Source organism: Macaca mulatta, chromosome 14, assembly GCF_049350105.2.
Source record: "Macaca mulatta isolate MMU2019108-1 chromosome 14, T2T-MMU8v2.0, whole genome shotgun sequence".
In the NCBI taxonomy this organism is placed as follows: Eukaryota; Metazoa; Chordata; class Mammalia; order Primates; family Cercopithecidae; genus Macaca; species Macaca mulatta.
The window spans coordinates 87206735-87220670 of record NC_133419.1 but is presented as its reverse complement, the minus strand read 5'-3'; the positions used below and the strand labels follow the sequence as shown (position 1 = coordinate 87220670).

The 13936-nt window shown below is 39.2% G+C and overlaps 1 protein-coding gene across 2 annotated transcripts in view; it reads left to right on the top strand.

Moving 5' to 3' along the window:
* Positions 1-13936, top strand: part of ME3 (malic enzyme 3) — a 224489-nt gene that overhangs the window by 39512 nt on the left and 171041 nt on the right. The window lies entirely within an intron of this gene.

Here is a 13936-nt window from a genome sequence, read left to right as displayed (position 1 = left end):
CTACTTAGTTCCAACTCTTCCTTCAGATCCCAAGGAAAATACGCCAGTCAGGGTCTAGGCAGGAGACAAAAACCACACCAGCTATTTGAAACAGAGGGGATATAATATAATGAATGATTAAACAAGTGCAAAGTTGTTGGCCAGGTAACAGAAGAAAAAGGAAAACTCTAAGCTGAGATTGGCAAACTGTGGCCCATGGGCCAAATTCAGTTCATGGCCTATTTGTATGACTGGTGAGCTAAGAACGGGTTTTACCTTTATAAAGCTTGTTAGAAAGAAAATGCAACGAAGTTTTTATGTGGCCCTCCAAGTTTGAAATATTCACTATCTGGCCCTTTACAGAAAAAGTTTGACAGTCTTTGCTCTAAGGTATCACAGGGATAGCAACTCTAGGAAGTATCTACCACCTTTAGGTCTACAGGGACAAAAGTTGGAATTGTTAAAAGGCAGAAAATTAGAGAAGAGGCCAAGAGGTCTGAGACCCAGACTTCTGAGGAGAGGGTACCAACTGGCTGGTGCAGGTGTCTATGAGATAGGGTACGATGAGGCTGGTTTTACAAATAGCAGAAAAACTGCTCACTACACTGAGCTGTTGCCACAGGAGGGAACTGCTACTGCCCAGGTGAAGAAGCATTCCCTAGGTGCCACTCACAGGTAGAGGATGCCACAGAAATGTCTCAGGAAGTAGACAGAAAGGAGCCAGTTTCTTCTTTCTTTTCCAGGCTTTTGGTCTCTCTCTATTGTACTCTCTTGGCAGAGCCAAGCATAAAGGCAGTTTGCAATGTGGTTTACAGGGTTCCAGCCCCAACATTGCAACACAGACAATAGAGGAGTAGGTTTGGAGCAATGAGACAATAATTTAATAATGGGCACAGGAAGCCTTCCCTGAACTTCCTGATGTAGTCAGTCCCCTCTATCATATCTATATTGCACTGTATATCTTTTCTCCATATCATTTACTATAATTAGTGAAAATAAAGATGAATACTTATATAGCACAATACGTACCAGCACAATTCTAGGCACTTTTCAAGATTTAATCCTGTAAAAACCCTGTGGAGGTATATACTCATATTATCCCCATTTTACAGATAACGATACAGAGACACAGAGAGGGAAATACCTACTTACTCAAAGTTATGCTGAGGTAGAAAGCGGAAGAACCAGACCTTGAACTCAGACAATCTTGTTTCAGGCTCTGTGCTCTTAATTCTATACTATAGAGCCTCTTAATTTCAGTTTTACATTAATTTGTGAATTCTGACTCAATGTCTGTCTCTCTCATTAGGCTGGCTTCGTGACGGCAGTGACTGGGTTTCTTTCTGCTGATCCTCTGTGCCTGGCACAAAGTCTGACACTTAGAAGGCTCTGGATAAATATTTATTGCATGGTTGAATACATGGAGAAGGAATCTGAGTTACAGAAAGGTTAAGCCAACAGTTACCTGTAAGAGCTGGGATTCAAACCCAGGTCTCTTTGACTCCAGAGCCCATATTCTCCCTAGTCATGAGCTGGCAGACGAGTTCTTTCTAGCCAGTGATACGGGAGGTTCCTGATTATGTAATTGAGGCACTGCAAATTCATCATTGTTCCTGTATTTTGAACAAATGTTGATGTTCCTTGGGGTCTTTGAGTTATCTAGGATGTATGATCAGCTATGCTTCTTCATTCTTGGATCTTGCTGCATGGAAACAATACCTATACTCTGTAGCTATGGTCACCAAACCCAGGGTGCTGGATCTTCTACCCAAGCTTTCTCAGACATACTTTGTAAACAATAGTTAATGTCTGGTGAGGAGTTTGGCAATGGGTGTAAGAACACTTCTATTTTTTATTCTATGTACTGTTTAACTATTTGGATTTCTTATAATGAGAATACTAAAGAAAAATATTTAATTAAAAATACTGAAAACAGAAGTGTTTCTTCTAGCAAATTTGAACATGACTAAATGGTATTCTGTTACTTCAGGACAATGTCCTTTCTCCTAAGCCTGTCATTTTCCAACTCCTATCTACCTCTCTGGTCTCATCTCTCTACACATAGTCCAAATACTTGCAGGGCTCCACATGCTACATTTTCTCTTTTCTCTGTGGCTTTTGCAATACTGTTCTCCAAGTAAAGCCAATGTCCTGACAATGGTACACGAGACCCTCTGTGATCTGGTCCTTAGAGCAGCCCATTTGCCCTTTCTCTCCCACTATCTGATGCCAGAGGAGAAGTGTGGAGGAACCAGATGGAAATAACAGAGAAAAGCAGAAGAATGGTATGTTTCGCAAACATTTATTCATGCAGTTTACCTATTCACCAGCTAATAAAATTGAATCACTCAATGTAATCAGCTAAGTTTTCCACATAGGCTGTTTTTAAATCAACAAAATCAATCTTAGGCAATTTTCTGTGACCAGTTATTTCAGATGTTCCTATCAATAGTAGCCACACCAGAAACTCTGCGTGAGGTATGGCCTAGGGCAGTAATCTGGTTGAGTGGGGCATTGGGAGTAAGGAGAATAGAGGAGTGTTCTCAAACTTATATTTGTATGGTAAACATATTGTTTTTATTTGATTCTGTTTGTCGGCTTGGAGGTGATTTGTCAGAGAATCCACAAATTTCACAGCAACTGCTAGCGAAAGTAAATGCTAAATCTCTGCCGGTTTAAACAAAAACAAACGTATCTAGATTAAGAGGAATAGAGAATAGGAGGTTATAGGGGTGTCTGACAAGAGCCAGTTAGTGGAATTCAGGCAGGCTCAGGGGAACTCAGGGCTAGAAGCCCTCAGAATTGTCCAGCTTCTTTCTTACGGTCGATAAGCCAGCTTCGACTTCCCAGCATCGTGGGGAACATGGCTGCCCCAGAGCTCCCAAAATTTATATTCAACTTCCAACCTCAGAGGTATAAACTCCTGGTCTCAAAAATAAACCATAAGGGAAAGAATGGATTGGCCCAGCTGGAGTTAGGTGGCTACTCCTGGTTTAGTCAGCAGCTGGAGGGAAGGGGTCACATTGTACATCAAGCCTGCTGGAGAGGGAGTGGGCATGTGTGTGTGGGCGGGTGGGGAGGTGTGATTTTGATCTGAGCAGACACTCCAGAAGACGTCTACTCTATTAAGTAAAGGCATTCATCATCTCCAGAGGGGAAAAGTATGTTCTACAACACAGCTGGGCACACACACAACATTTCATTACTGCTTGCTGCTGAACTGGAAAGGCCCTCAGAGGTACCTGTGAAATGATTGGTTGATTGAGCCTTGGATTAAGTTGTAATTTCTATAACGTTGCTATTTCTATAACAATGCCTTGGTTATTTTATTCTCCACTGTCTGGTAGCCTTAAACAGTATGAAGCCAAAAATAATAATAATAGCAACAACTTACATAACACCTTAATATACCACACCCTGTTCTAAGCACTTTAACTTTTGTTAACTCATTTAAATTAATCTTCATAACAATCATGTGGTAGTATATTAGTCAGTGTTCTCCAAAGAAACAAAACCAACAGGACATATACAGATATGCAAGAGGAGATTTATTATAGGAATTTGCTCATGCAATTACAGAAGCCGAAAAGAACACACAATATACCATCTGCAAGTTGGAGCACCAGGTAAGCCAGTGGTGTGATTCAGTCTGAGTTCAAAGGCCTGAGAAAGAGGGGAGCCAGGGTGTAAGTCCCAGAGTCTGAAGACCCAAGAACCAGGAGCTCTGATATCCAAGGGCAGGAGAAGATGAATGTCCTGGCTCAAGAGCAGAGTGACAATGCACCCTTCCTCTGCCTTTTTATTCTATTTAAGTGAGCCCTCAATGGATTGGATGATTCCAGATGAGACTACGCAGAACTTCTTGACTCATTCTACTGATTCAAATGCTAATCTCTTTCAGACACACCCTCATAGACACTCAGAAATAATGTTTTACCAGCTGTCTGGGTATTCCCTGACTCAGTCAAGTTGGCACATAAAACTAACCATCACAGGTAGATACGATTTCCATTTTACAGATGTGTTAACTGAGACACAGAAGTGATGTCATTTACACAAGGTCACTCTGCCAATAAGAGGTGGAGGTAGGGTTTGAATTCAGGTAGTCTGCCTTCAGGGTCCATGCTCTTAACAGTACAGGAAACAAGCTTCCAGGGGGAGTGGTTGGGAATAGGTGAAAACTTCAAAGACAAGACTTGAAGGATCAAACTTAATGGATCAATTCACCAAATAAATAAAAGGAACTCTTTCATCAGCCAATGATGGCAGCCAGAGTCAGGAATAAGAGAAGCTGCACCAAAAAGTTGGAGAAGAAACAAGAAAACATCAAAAAATATACACAGGAGAAAAAGATCCATAGACAGAAGAGGTGGTAAAAAGGACAGTGTGAAGTGGGAAAACCAGGGAACATAACTGTCAGGAAGAAACAAGATATTGTCTCAGGGTTTTTCAACTGTGGTCCACAGACCTTCTGAGCTCTTGATAAAAATATAGTTGCTGAGGCCTCACCTTTGACTGAATCAGTAATCTATCAGATATACCAGAAAGCCACCTGTTTTAACAGACACTATTAGGTACTCTCATCTCAAGAGAGCACTGAGTGAGCAGCAAACAACCTTTTTTTTTTGTTTTTTTAATGCCCTCCCACAATCCCTGTAGATATATCAGGGATATGGCAGTGTCTGAACCATGTAATGCATTTTTAAATGACTCCCATTGATAGGGAGGTGTAAAATGAGAATCCACATGCACAGCTTTTGTTTTAGCTGTGGCACAACCTATCCATGTGACTATTGGCAGACAATTTCTCTGCAGTCTAAGATTTTACCGCTGTCAAGATTGTAGTTTAGACCAGATCTGTGAAAGGTATCTGGAACGTGTCCCTCCACACATATCCTTCCACAAGTCCTGCACCACCTACATTCTCACCTGGCCATGGCAAACATCATTAATCAATCATGACCCTCCTCGCTGAGGCCTGATGAGGCTGCCCAATACAATATTTAACATAGAGCCCTAGGCACCCACTAACAACGCTGGAAGTTGAAACTTTCTTGTTATCTCTGGACTAGAGATAATCCATAAAGCTCCTGGAAGCTCTAAAAATAAACAACTCTCTTAAAGGAAAAAGTAATTTCACATTCTGCTTTACAGGGTTCGTTTTCATTTATATAAAAGTGCATTTAAGACATATTTTTATATTCTGATTTATTTCAAATCTCACTCAGACCTTCCCTCTCCCCATTATTCCAACCTCAATTGTAATTATGATTTGAATGTTATTTCTCCTGAAAGCCCACTAGATCTTCATTATCAAATTATGCTGAGGTTAGACTAACTTTGCCTTAAACTTATATTTTAAGTCAGCTTGAATTTGAATACAACCCTATTCACAAAAACAAGTTTAAAGTTGAGGAATTTGTAGGAGAGAAAGAAAGGAATGAAGGAAAGAAAAAGAATGGAAGGAGAGAAAGAAAAGAAAGACTCCTGATTTAACTTTAGAGAGAGAAAAAAAAAACTTTTTGAAGTGATGAAACCAGTCCTGGCCTGATGATTACTCAAGAGACATTCTCAGGCCAATTGTAAATAATTCAGAGTTCTGCATTTTTGTTTAAGAATTCTGAGAATCATGCTAACAAATTAGCCAAGACTAAGGCGGAAAAAACTTTAAAAACTATGATGCAGCTGACCTTAATTGTTCTTAAATCCATGAATTCTATGCCAATAAAAACAATGTTTTCTTACTGGCCTTAGACCTGGACTGAAATTGTTGAAAAGAGTGACTTTATTACCTCTTATTACCTCAAAGAACATTGTGTCAGGACGGGAAATAAATATTTCAAGTTGGCAAACAATTTTCCCAAAGCAATTCTAGCAAAATTTGGAGATGGCAGGAATAGGTGGATTTTAATTTTCTGATCTGGACTCAAAACTGAAACATTTTGGTCTGGACACTTTATCGTGAGGCTTGGAAGAGTTCCCGCGACATCATTTGTCCTCTGGATCCAAACCCAGACCTTACTTTGGTGGAGGCCTGGTCAGGAGCCTGGGCTGTCTTGTATTAGTTAACCAATCACAAGCATGAGAAACCTCATGCTGTGCTGGGAAAATGCACCAAGACAAGTGGGCCTAGGTCAGATGGAGCCCATTTTTTAAAAACCTCAGGAAACTGGATTGAGGCCCTAGAGGACAGAGAGATTGGCTGAATTAGCAAAATGTCTGAATTTTAAAATATTTGATCAAAAAAAGATGTATGATATTAAGGCACACAAATAGCTGAAATTAACTCCTCAAAATGGGCTACCTGGTAGAGGTGCCGGTATCTTCTTGAAGGCATAAAGGTAACCCCTTTGTAAGCTTCAGAACAAATGTGCAAATGAATGTGAGATAAACTCCCTTTAATGATTGTTCCCTTACATGTGGTTGACATTTTCTCTGTGATCATATAGCATAGTGCTGCAGTTTTAATCCAAAGATCTGATTTCACATGCTAACTCCAAAGCCCCTTGCATATCACTCTTATTTTTAGATGTCATCCTAACAAGTTGATTCTCTGAGTTCCCAATATACAACATATTAGAAAAGAGTAGACCCTCAAAGGAGGCAATGTGACAACAGCAGTGATCACTGATGTCTTTTCAATAAAAGAAGAGATAGAAAACTTTAAAAACAAGCTGGAAAAATTAAAATATTACATGTCTGAGACAATTTCATGAAGGCAAATTGCCCAAAGGACTTCACTCACCTGAAATGATATATAGTTATTGAGTTAAGAATAATTATTATAGTCATTGATAAGATTGGATCATATTCATTAACTCTGTTTAAGAAAGTAGGGATATATGTCATACACTTTAGTTTAATAAAATGTTTTTTGAACATCTAGTACATGCCAGGCGCTGTGCTAAGTGTAGAGATTTAAGGGAAAATAGGATTTGTGTTTGTAATCTAGAATATGAAACAGATAATGTAACTAACTTTTTATTTTTTATTTTTGTCCAAAAAATATTGACATTTTAGCACTGAACAGGGTAAGATAATTACACTGGAAAATTTACTTGTATGGAAGAGCTTATTCCCTGGATAAATGGTTTGTAGCTGTGAATTACTGTGAATCCCATAGTTGGAAGAACATTAATAAGTTAATCAGGCTCACACTTAAGGGATGAATTTGTTGCCCTAATTAATGTATAATATTTAATCCAAGCCCTTCCTTATTTTCACTTATAAAAGGTATCATGTTGACAAGTGTATTAGTCTGTTTTCATGTACCTGATAAAGACATACCCAAGACGGGGTAATTTATAAAGAAAAAGAGGTTTTTTTTTTTTTTGTTTTTTGTTTTTTGAGACGGAGTCTCACTCTGTTGCCCAGGCTGGAGTGCAGTGGCGCGATTTCGGCTCACTGCAAGCTCCACCTCCTGGGTTCACACCATTCTCCTGCCTCAGCCTCCCAAGTAGTTGGGACTACAGGCGCCCGCCACCAGGCCCGGCTAATTTTTTTTTTTTATTTTTAGTAGAGACGGGGTTTCACCGTGTTAGCCAGGATGGTCTCGATCTGCTGACCTTGTGATCCGCCTGCCTTGGCCTCCCAAAGTAAAGGTTTAATGGACTCACAGTTCCACATGGCTGAGGAGGCCTCACAGTCATGGCAGAAGGCAAAAGCATTTCTTAATGGCAGAGGGCAAGAAAGAATGAGAACCAAGCAAAAGGAGTTTCCCCTTATAAAACCATCAGATCTCATGAGACTTATTCATTACCACGAGAACAGTATAGGGGAAACCGCCCCTGTGATTCAATTATCTCCCACCAGGTGCCTCCCACAACATGTGGGAATTATGGGAGCTACAATTCAAGATGAGATTTGGGTGGGGACACAGCCAAACCATATCAACAAGTAAGATCAAATTTGGCAGCCAGAAGAAAACTGAAGTTAATTAGTACCTTATTTTTAACCCTCAATTTAGTACTTTATTATACGATTTCAGTATTCTATAATTTCTCATATTAATAGTATTTTTCACCAACAAGATTGCATATTTAACATTAGAAACTGTATTAGGCTGTTCTTGCACTGCTATAAAGAAATACCTGAGACTGGGTAATTTATAAGAAAAGAGGTTTAATTGGCTCATGGTTCTGTAAGCTGTACAGGAAGCATAGTGCTGACATCTGCTCCTGGGGAGGCCTCACGGAGCTTCTACTCATGGTGGAAGGCAAAGTGGGGGCTTAGCAAGAGCAATGGTGGGCTGGGGAAAGAAGATGCCACACACTTAGAAATGACCAGATCTCGACCAGGCATGGTGGCTCATACCTATAATCCCAGCACTTTGGGAGGCCGAGGCGGGCAGATCACAAGGTCAGGAGTTTGAGAACAGCCTGACCAACATGGTCAAACCCCGTCTCTACTAAAAATACAAAACTTAGCTGGGTGTGGTGGCATGTGCCTGTAATCCCAGCTACTCAGGAGGCTGAGGCAGGAGAATCGCTTGAACCCAGGAGGCGGAGGTTGCGTGAGCCAAGATCATGCCATTGCTCTCCAGCCTGGGCAACAGAGTGAGACTCCATCTCAAAAAAAAAAAAAAAAAAGACCAGATCTCATGATAACTCATTTACTATCATGAGGATAGCACCAAGCCATGAGGGATCTGCCCCATAACCTAAACACCTTGCACCAGGCCCCACCTCCAACATTGAGGATTACAGTTCAACATGAGATTTGGGCAGGGACAACTATCCAAACTATATCAGCAACAATGTTATATATGTGACCAGCTCTAGGCTGTGTATGTTTAGATTTTGACTTAGCTAATATTTCTTCATTGCTTCCTATATGTGACATCTGTGGAAGGTGTTTTTCATAGACATTATGTCATTTAATCCTTGTATTAGCTCTATAAGAATTTTTGATGTGAATATTACCACAATTTTTGGAGTAAGAAAACTGAAGCTAGGTGATTCATGTTAGGTAGTTTATGATCCTACTTTTTTTTTTTTTTTTTTTTTTGAGACAAGGTGGGAGTGCAGTGGTACAATCTCAGCTCACTGCAGCCTCCACCTCCCAGGCTCAGGTTATTCTCTCACCTCAGCCTCCCAAGTAGCTGGGATTAAAGGTGCGTGCCACCATGCCCAGCTAATTTGTTGTATTTTTAGTACAGATGGGGTTTTGCTATGTTGCCCAGGCTGGTCTGGAACTCCTGGACTCAGGAAATCTGCCCACCTTGGTCTCCCAGAGCGATGGCATGAGCCACTGTGCCCAGCCATGATCCTACATCTTGTAAGTGAATTTGAACTCAGGTCCGAGACTCCAGGTCCAATATTGAATAATAGATTTTGACCATGGTCATTTATAGTCTTTGACTGCAGTTTAATGTCATCTCAAAATAGTTTTTAGATTTTTGGATTATTTATTTTTCCTTTGTCATTTAGACCCTAACTTGTAGATAAGGTTTCACATCTGTGCTGCGGTTTAGCACCCAAAAAAGAAATTTTATATATGAAAGAGCCAGAGTATATTTTTCTTTATCCTTTGGTTATTTTTCCTTTCCTCTTCACATAGCTTGTGGTTAAATTATTTTCCTTAGACTTTCATACTAAAATAATTTGCCTTTGGGTAGAGGCCAAGCACAGACCATTTTCAATTCTCTACAAGATTGTTTTTCTAAGCAGCTCAAATGAAAAAATTCCCATGTCTTACAGTGGGCATTTGTAAGTTGGTTATTTTGGGCAATCTGTGCTAAAATGTAGAGTCTCTTCAAAATCTTGCATCTTCTCAGTATACCTACCCTTAGGAAGCAACCTAAAACATAGAAAACAAGAGCAATGACCCCAAAGCCCACATCAGTTATTCTTTCCAGATTCATGCAACAGTTTTTCTTCTTTATATTGAGTTTAACTTTTAAATGAGACTTTAATTTTCTACTTTTTACATAGTTGTGCATTTGTTTTATAAAATTCTTAGTTACCTTAGAGGAAACTAAAAATTGGAAAGAAGAACCTTCAAACTAAACAAAATAAACATATGGCTTACATTTGTTGAGTGCTCACCTTGTGTCAGGAATAATGCTCAGTGCTTTAACTGCATTATTATTTTCAAAACCTACAATCCCCTGTAGTAGGTAATTTTTTATGTATATACTAGATGAACTAAAGCTCAAGGAAATAATTTGTCCAAGGCCACTCAGCAGTAATAAATGCCAGGCCCAGAACTGAAAACCAAATCAGACTGGCTCCAGATCCTTTGTTCTTCATCTTTTTTTTTGTTGTTTGTTTTTAAACTAAACTTCTATTTTGGAGTATTTTAGTTGTATAGAAAAGTTGCAAAGCTAGTACAAGAGTTCATGTACACCCCTTACCCAGTTTTCTCGCATTGTTGACATTTCCGTGGTCTTATCATTTAACATTTATCAAAACTAAGAAATTAATATTGCTACATGACTATGAACTAAACTCCAGACTTTCTTTGGATTTCACCAGTTTTTCTACTGGTGTCCCTTTTCTGTTCTAGGATCTAATCCAAGGTACCACATTCCATTTGGCTGCCATGTCTCCCCATCTCCTCTGGTTTATGACAGTGTCTCAATCTTTCCTTATTTTTCATGACCTTGACAGTCCTGAAGGGCACTGGCTAGGTATCTTGTAGAATGTCCCCCAACTAGGTTTATATGATGTTTTCCTCATTATTAGACTGGGGTTATGAGTTTTTTAAAGGACTGTCACAAAGGTAGAATTCTTATTCTTAACCACTTTCTAATACTGTGTGACTTTCAGATGTGCCTGTGCTATTAGTAATTCTATTTGTCATTCTACCAAAGAATGAACTATAATACTGGTATGATTTAGGGAAAAAATAGTTCATTTAAGAAGACAATATAATTTAAAATCCCAAAATGACTTGCTTATTTCCATATAGACAGTTAACAGTTTAAGAATTAACATCAGCACTGACAAGTTCCTCATAAAGTGATGTTTCCAGTGAAGAGAAATTCCAGTATTTTCATGTTGAAAATATGTCCAAGATAAGTAAGCCTAAATATCATAAAAGCTTTATTCATAAAAGTTCTTTACAGCTATTTATGATAATGAAACATTTAGAAAATAGCACAAATGCCTAACAATAAAGGAATAATTAAGTAAATTCTGGCATATCCCCCATCATGGTATATTATACAAACTTTAAAAAAGATATTTACCAAAGGTGGGTCATAATGCAGACAATATTTAATGGAAAAAGCAGGATATAACATTGCTTTTTGTTTATAGTCACAACTAACAATATATGTGCTGTCTTAAAGTGACAAGAAGAACATATACCAAAATGTCCAATAGTGGTTGTGCTTTGGTGGTGAGACTATAAGTTTTACTTCCTTCTGCTTATCCATGCATTCTATGCAATTAGGATGTTTATGAGGGTTTTTTTTGTTGTTGTTGTTGTTGTTAGTGATGGTTTTTAATCTTTTCAAAGAAGTATGCTCTGAAATCACTGCAAGAACATTTTGTGACTTTAAGAAGTGGTTACACAAGAAAATCTTTAGGAGCAAAACCCGTGACTTAGGTTTCACTCTGTCCCCCAGTCCCAACCCCCAAGCCATAGCACTCTCAAGGTCAGCGTGCTGAGATTCTGAGTATAGGAAGTTGAGAAGAGGAAGGAGGTGCTTCACTACTGCTTACCTCACACCACCACCAACACCCCCATGTATATGGGGTAAGTAGTAATGAAGTACCTCCTCAGTAGCTTTCTGAAAGCAAGGTGCAGACTCAGACAGAGGTGAACTCTTACTAGCTCTGTGATCTGGAATAAGTCATCCCACCTTGAGGCCTGTATTTCTACCTTGATCAAGATGCAGTATAAAGATATGGTTAAGTGGAGTGTTACTACCTGACGTTGAGTCTTGGACAGGTTACTTAATTCTCTGTTTCTCCATTTCTTCATCCATAAAATGGGAATAATACCAGAATATATGTTATGAGAATTGGGGGAGCACAAAATAAGTTTATGTATGTAAAGTGCCATTCATGATTGAATCCTTACTCACCAGACGTTTCAGAATCCTGTACTAGATGATTTCTTGGATAACCTCCAACTCAAAAATTCCATAATTCCAATTATCCAGAGGCTAAAGCTTCTCAAATTGTGGCCTTGAAAAAATATGTGTAGGGTCCAGATGTGGCTAGAAGCTCACTAAGATTTGTACCTATGGAAGAATAGTTCATAAATTCCTGTTTTGATTTCTGAAAGTAAAAAAAAGTCCCAAAAGGACCTCCAGCCAAAGTCTACAGCTCTTGGTTTTTCATACTCCATCATATTTTTTTAAAAAAAGGATTTGGTTCTGCCAGAATGTGTGTATTCTTATGGGCAAAAACTCTAAAAGTCATCTCATGGCCACATGTGACACGATTTAGTATGTTAGACATTTCATTAAAAAGCAGCTCATTAATTTATTGGAAGTGGTAAGTGGTATGGAGCTGGGAGTACCAAGCTCTTAATATGCAATACAATATGAAAAATAATACCAGTATCAGAGAAGTGGTTGGACCTGTTTATAGGCTAGGGGGATACAGAGAAGATATTGAAAAGCTTAATTTCCAAAACACTTAACTCAGGGAAGTGTTGGCAAATCAAGTGAATATTTGGCGTATGAGGACTTAGCTTTGAGAGACTATGAAAAAAAATCCATAGGCACCTGGTTGGTGCCTGTTGCTAAGAAGCTAAGACAAGGAACTGAGGTCGAAGATAAGGCACCACCCTGGGAATTTGGAGACCTGGGTCCCTCCGAGAAGGTTGTGCCTGCTTTGAGAAGGGGTTGGTGTCTGTTTGACCCATTGAGGGCCCAGACAGAAAGGAAAACAGATCCCCAGTCTGCTCAGATGGAGCAAAGAGGGGTTCTGGACTCACAGCAAAGGCAAAATTCATCCTGTGTATTTTGGGTTTAAGTTAACTCCAAATCAGGTCAGTTCAAGAGGGGATGTTTTAACTGGCTGAAATGAGTTTATAATTTCTACATAAGTAGTGAAAATACATTCTTAAAGTACTTTGCAGTCTCCAGTGCTGTAATAGTCTTTGGAGTCAGCCAGACATGAGTTTGAATGCCAGCTCCACACTCTGTATTAGCTGAGGCAATAAGTGACTGGGGCAAATCATTTAAGCTCTGTCTCCTCCAGTTCCTTTTTAGAGGTCCTGGGAAGATGATGTGAGATTCTGATTCAAAGTGCTGAGCATATGTCTGTTTTGGTACCAGTACCATGCTGTTTTGGTTGCTGTAGCCTTGTAGTATAGTTTGAAGTCACATAGGGTGATGCCACCAGCTTTGTTCTTTTTGCTTAGGATTGTCTTGACTATACAGTCTCTCTATTGGTTCCATATGAAATTTAAAGTAGTTTTTTTCTAATTCTGGGGAGAATATCAATGGTAGTTTGATGGGTATAGCATTGAATCTGTGAATTACTTTGGGCAGTATGACCATTTTCACGATATTGATTCTTCCTACCGATGAGGATGGAATGTTTCTCCATTTTTTAATGTCCTCTCTTACTTCCTTGAGCAGTGGTCTGTAGTCCTCCTTGAAAATGTCCTTCACATCCCTTGTTAGCTGTATTCCTAGGTATTTTATTCTCTTTGTAGCAATGGTGACTGGGATTTCATTCATGATTTGACTCTTTGCTGTCTACTGTTGAAAGAAATGGTTGTGATTTTTGGACATTGGTTTTGTATCCTGAGACTTTGCTGAAGCTGCTTATAAGTTTAAGTTTAGGGGCTGAGATGATGGGGTTTTCTAAATATAAAATCGTGTCATCTGCAAATAGAGACAATTTGGCTTCCTCTCTTCCTATTTGAATACCCTTTATTTCTTTCTCTTGCCTGATACCCTGGCCAGAACGTCCAATACTATGTTGAATAGGAGTGGTGAGACAGGGCATCCTTGTCTTGTGCCAGTTTTCAAAGGGAATGCTTCCAGCTT